The following is a 6,000-nucleotide window of genomic DNA, read 5'->3' as shown; positions in this document are numbered from 1 at the left end:
ATAAAAGCACACATTCTACTCACGTAAAAACACGCTGATTCCCGGACCGTCCACAGGCTGCATTTAGAAGGCAATTGGGTTGCATCCGGCCCCCGGGCCTTAGTTTGGGGACCCCTGCTCTAGATAACCACTTGTAAGTATTCCAAGGCTGCTCATAAATTCAGTGTGAAGAGAAGGCAAAGGACAATAAGATATATGCTTTAAAACTCTGTGTTGTATCCACCATTAGCCCTGCTCAGAGTAGACCCATTGAAGTTAATGAACCCAATATTATTGTGTCTATTAATTTTAATGGGCTGGATTCAACTTCCCCATTCTACAAGCACAACCCCCAAACAGGGACCAAGCTAAAAAGGGAAACGGTTCCCCTCTACGTTTTAACATTTCTTACTTTTCCTCACCATACAATACAATACCACCATCTAGCAAATGCATCAATCTGTCATATAATATACTATCCATCTATATATTCCCTTATGTGTCTCATTCTAGACAAATCACCAATTCTGTTTTTATACCTTCTTTAATCAAGTAATCCTCCACATATTTCCACTCACTTTTGATTTTTTGTTTTGGGACATTTCTAATTGCTGCTGTCATCTTTGCTAAATTCATAAAAGGGAAACGGAAAGGACCCCTAGACGGTTAAGTCCAATCAAAGGTGACTGTGGGGTTGCAGCGCTCATCTTGCTTTTAGGCCAAGGGAGCCAGCATTTCCTTCCTTACCCCAAATGGGAAAGGTGATAAGGTCCTATGATCCTGAGATGAAGAGAGAAATCTCTTTTTTGTTAATTCTCTGCACATTATAATTTTGTAAGTTGTTTAATTATTTTTGGTCTGGAAGGGCTACCAATGCACTGAGCAATATGTACACTATAATAAAAATGCAATAATAAAGCCCAGCCTCAATCAGTATCTATAATGTCCCTTTTACTTTCCCCACTCTACACTTAAAATATTTGATCTCTAGCCTTTCCTTGGGAAAGGCGCTTAAACTCCAGATGACGGCGAGCCCTTTCTGCATCTTTCGCAGCTCTGTCCCTTTTTGAGATGGGACAGCAATAACCTTAAATTACATTCTATAAAATAATGGTGCCATCACACTTGGGGTTGTTCAGAATGCAGGGAGACTTGAGACCACACGCACATAAGCAGACATTTTGCTTTTTTTTTACTGCTGATATTCCAGAAGAATTGTTTCACCCTGTTTAATTGGAGAAGATGGTCTCAGCTACTGAAGCATCCTCAGCCTCAAGACACACAATTTCTAGGCAGCAAACCTGTTCAAGGTGCTATTCTCGGTTACTTTCAGCTGCTTATATGGTAATAGTTGTGCATTCTGCCTGCTTGTCCTCCCCTGTGATATGACAGCCGAAGAAAAAGAAGAAAAGTCTCACAAAATAATCATCCTTAGTGCTTAATGCTTGTGTTGGAAGTGTGATCATGAGCTCTGGTTTCATCCTCTATAATAGTTACCCTCTGCTCCCACTCCTACACTTAGCCTCCTGTTTGCTATTGTGCTGCAGAAACATCGTGCTCAGCAAATGGGCTTACGCAGAACCCTCCATTTTCCTTAGAGCTGAAATGCAATTGCTCCCAAAACTATCTTCTCAAAGCTTCGTTTGGTGAATTTAGATGCTGAATGTTCTTCATTTAAAAAAAATGGTATCTGGCAAAAGATCCAACTACCCCATCATCCTATTTCCAAGAATAATCAGCGAGATGTGCCACAAAGCCCATGAACAGGAAATAAAGTCACCCCTTTCTGTTTTTTACTCCCCAGTAGTGGTAAACAGAGGTATCTGCTTTTGAAGCTGTAAGTTTCATTTAGCTATGAAGGCTATTAGTCATTGGTTCACCTACCCTCCATAATTTGACTTTTTAAACCCAGATTTTCTGAATGCCCAGGTATTTTCTGACTGTTTGCTATCTGGTATCCTACAGCGGCTGCTTCCAATATTTGACAATATGGTGACAATTGCTGAAGTGTCACAGCATATAGTACTTGATGGGTGACAGCTCATTATGAGATGTTTACCAAACAACCAAGCCAGGGTTGACCCAAGACATTTTGCTCCTTGGGATGAAGGGGGGGAAATCTACGCAGAAGCCAACCTGAGCAGCAATTGTATCTTCCTTCAGCATTGGTGACGGGACAGATTTCTTCACCACATCCAAAGGCAGCAGGCTTAAGAAGTGCAGGGCGGACCATTAAGCACACACCTTTGGTCCTTCGACACTTCTGTCTCTCAGTCTCCATCACCTGAGGCAGCTGCCTCACTTTGCCTACTGGCAGAGCCTACCCCTTCTTCAAGAGGTGCCAACAAGTCTGATTTATGTGCCTTTTAGCTTCTGAGGTAAAATTTCACATTCAGCTTCACATTCACAAGACAAATTTTCATCTGAAACTTTATGTTGAAAAAATCTGAACTGTGAAATTGCAAATTTCAGTGACTTTCAAACAGCCAAATCTATGCAGTTCAGCTCAGGTTTCCTGTTTTTCAAAGGTGTTCTTGCCTCTCGCACCTAGTGAAATAATATGCTTAGGGAGGGAACATTCCACTAGAGATAAGAGGGTTTCAAACAGTCATTCTGCCTCTTCAGGGAACAATGGGGGAAATAGTTTTGCATGAGAGGGTAGGAATATAATAGCAGTTTCTATTCCATCACCAAATTACAGTTTCTACAATTCCTTGAGGAAAGCCACAACAGCTGAACTGGTATAAAACGAATTTACACTTGGAGTGTAGATGTACTCTCAGAGCATAGACATAGAAATGTAGCACCCAAAATATGGAAACAAACACAGTGGCAGACCTCAACAAGTATTGTAAAACTATTAATGGTAGCCCTGGGCATTTCGAGGACATGTGATTTTCCACAGCGCCCTGAGCAAGTACTCAAACTGTATTTTTGTGTGTGCCATGTTGCCTAAGGGCTGAACTAGCAGATACAACAGCAGGTTCAGGTCTATGAACCCCAGTCACTGAACTGCTGCAAAACCTATTAGGAGAGGACATGATTTGCAGAGGAGAAAAAGTGAGGGGGCTTTTTAGCCTTCTGTTGCCACCTCCCACCCACCTACAGGGCCAGACTCACCACTGGACAGCATGAGGCAGATGCCTCAGCCAGATTTGGGGGTGTCACGAGAGAGATGCAAATGGTTAGTTATTTAATTTGTTGTAATTGTATTTTTACAGCCAGGAGAAGTGTTTGTGGGATTTTCTTTTTTCCCTCAGGTACTGAAATAACTTTGCTCGGGGTTATGCAACTTGACATGGTGGGTGGGCAGGGAGCCATTTTTGGCTTTCCCTCAGGCAGCAAAATGTATTGAGCCTGACCCAGTTTTATCTAATATTCCCATCCGGATACATTAGCCACTCTGGAGGGTAGAGAGCCTGAGGGAGAGTTTCCAGGGAGGAAAGCAGTGGGTGAAGGAGACTGAAATGCTACACCCCACACATGACACTTCTCATGAGCAAAGTTCCACCACACCACCATTTAGATGTTTGGTAGCAATTGCAGTCCCAGATTTCAGTCTGCTGTGAAACTTCTAGTTCAGCCCTGATCTGTTCTCTATCCTCCTTTCTTTTGAGCGGAGAGACCCAGCCAAAACACCTTTTTGCATAAGTAATTGAGGAGAGTGAGTAAAATCAGACAGCATTCAAATGAGTGATTATGCAACAGTGTCTACTTTTCTGCTCCTAAATTTAGTTTTCATAGCAGCATATAATTACATTACATCCCTCTCTGTAAAAAACAAAACAAAACAGTAAGAACTTAATCATTGTTGCTTGGCTTTTATTAGAAGCCTTATAACTAGGAGAGCATTTTAGATCTTTAATGACTTCTTGCTAATTCAGAGAAAGACAGGGAAAACAAATGAACGGCAATGGGGAATGCACTACCTACCTCAGCCTTCACCAACCTTTGCAGTTGTAGTCCACGGCTCCCATCCAGATGGGAGTTGTAGTCCAAAACATATGGATTATGCCAGATGGGTGAAAGCTGGAAGCTTGGATTCTTTAATTTTTGACTTCTGGGTATAACCAAGAACTCCAGTTTCTACAGCAATTCAAGATGGGTGAAAGCTGGCCTACATGACTTACTTCATTCAAACATTGGCAAAGCAGTGTGGGAGCAACTTGGTCAAGTCAAAGGCCTGGTTCATACATGCATATGGATGTTGTGAGGATCTGAAAGGGTTACACACAGATCTAGCTACGCCGTCACACAGGAACTGACATGTGATGTTATGCTTTGTAATATGAGACTTCTATAATTCTCAGACCGAGTCTGAAGTCTGTGTGAGAAGGTTGCTTTCGTTTTTGCCTGTACCGGAGAGGAGCCATGAACGCCTCATCTCCGGGCTTTTGAGTTATGCTACGCTGCAATAAATCTGCTTTGCTGACAGTGGAGGAGTCAGTGTACGTTTGTTAAAGACTGCTGATTAACAAAGACGATATTGCAGGGGGTTTCGCTTCAAGAACGCTGTGCATTTGAACTCTGCTATGAAGGTGAATGTGTTTTGGAACTGCGCGATCGGGAAGCCTGCCGGACCCATTTTGGTGATTTGTGGCTTCTGAACGCAGGGGTTTTATTGCTCCTGACCCCTCGCAACACAAAAGGTTATGGGCAAAAGGTTATGGCTTTGCTAATTGCCTGCCTGCTATCGTCTTCAAAGGGAGGAATGGACAGCGTGCCACGGCAGTGAAACCCAGCTGGAGTGCAGCCAGGGCTGGCAAGCATTCGCTGGTGGGACGACGCCATTAATCCGGAGCCGGGAGTTTGAGTTCTACAGCAGTAAGTAGAAAAGCCCCGGGGGGAGAGAATGGCTGCCGCTGCTGAAGGAAATGAATCCTTTTCCTGCCCCTTTCCTCCACTGAATGGAGAAAATTATTTGGAATGGAGAGTGAAAGCCCAAGCTTGGATTCTTGCCAGAGGGCTTAGTGAATGCCTGAGAAACCCCCCTGTCCAAGCTGCTGCTGGCGCTGGAGCTGCAGCGGTCGCAGCTGCACAAGCTGAGCAACGCAGGGATGAGAGAGCCAGGGGAATGCTCATAATGGCCCTGGAAGGTTCCCAATTGCCCCTGATAGCTGGACTTGAGAGTGCCCACGCTATCTGGGCCGGGCTGGAAGGAATTTATATGAGACCTACAGCTGGTGCAAAAATCCATTTGACCAGGCAGCTGTATGGCTTAAAACTGGCTCATGGACAGAGCGTCCAAGAACATGTGCAAAAAGTGATAGCCACGTTGGAAAAGCTGAGGCTTTTGGGCATCACGTATACGGAGGAGCAGAAGTCGTATATCTTGCTCACTTCTGTTTTTGATGAGTATGAGAGCCTTTGTCTCACTCTGGAAGCCATGCCTGCTGCAGATCTTAATCTCCGGTTGATTGCGGGACGCTTACAGGAGGAGGAGAGTAGGAGGCACAGTGACTCCGGCAATGGATATGCTGGAGGCTGCCCTGTTCCCAGCAGGAGAGGGGGGGCAGCTAGAAACAAAAGCCATGATAAATCTACTGTGCAGGCCTATGCTGCTACACGTCGCTGTTATCTCTGTAATTCGAGTAGCCACCTGCAACGAGACTGCAAGGCCAGAGGCGCTGCTAATGTAAACACACAGATAAGAGGTTTCGGCAAGCCTGGAAACGCACGTAGGAGAGGCACAGGTGGGGGCTCATCGTCTGGAGGAAACCCACGTCATCTTGCTGCTGCTATGGCTACCGTCAAGGACGTTCCTGTTGCTAAGTTACAGTTCATGATTGACACAGCAGCATCTCACCATTTTGTGCCATCTGGTGACCATGCTCGGGACTGCAAGGACATTGTTGGAGGCAAACAAGTTTCCCTTGCTGATGGTTCAAAGAAAAAGCTACAGACTGAAGCTACTGTCTTTGTTGATTTTTTACAGGCTGATCTTCAATGCTTTGTTCTTCCAGGCATGAAGCGCTGTTTATTGTCTGTGTCTTCTCTTTTAAGGGATGGGTATGTGGTTCA

This window comes from Lacerta agilis, chromosome 5 (genome assembly GCF_009819535.1).
Source record: "Lacerta agilis isolate rLacAgi1 chromosome 5, rLacAgi1.pri, whole genome shotgun sequence".
Classification (NCBI taxonomy): domain Eukaryota; kingdom Metazoa; phylum Chordata; class Lepidosauria; order Squamata; family Lacertidae; genus Lacerta; species Lacerta agilis.
This window is presented reverse-complemented; position numbering follows the sequence as displayed.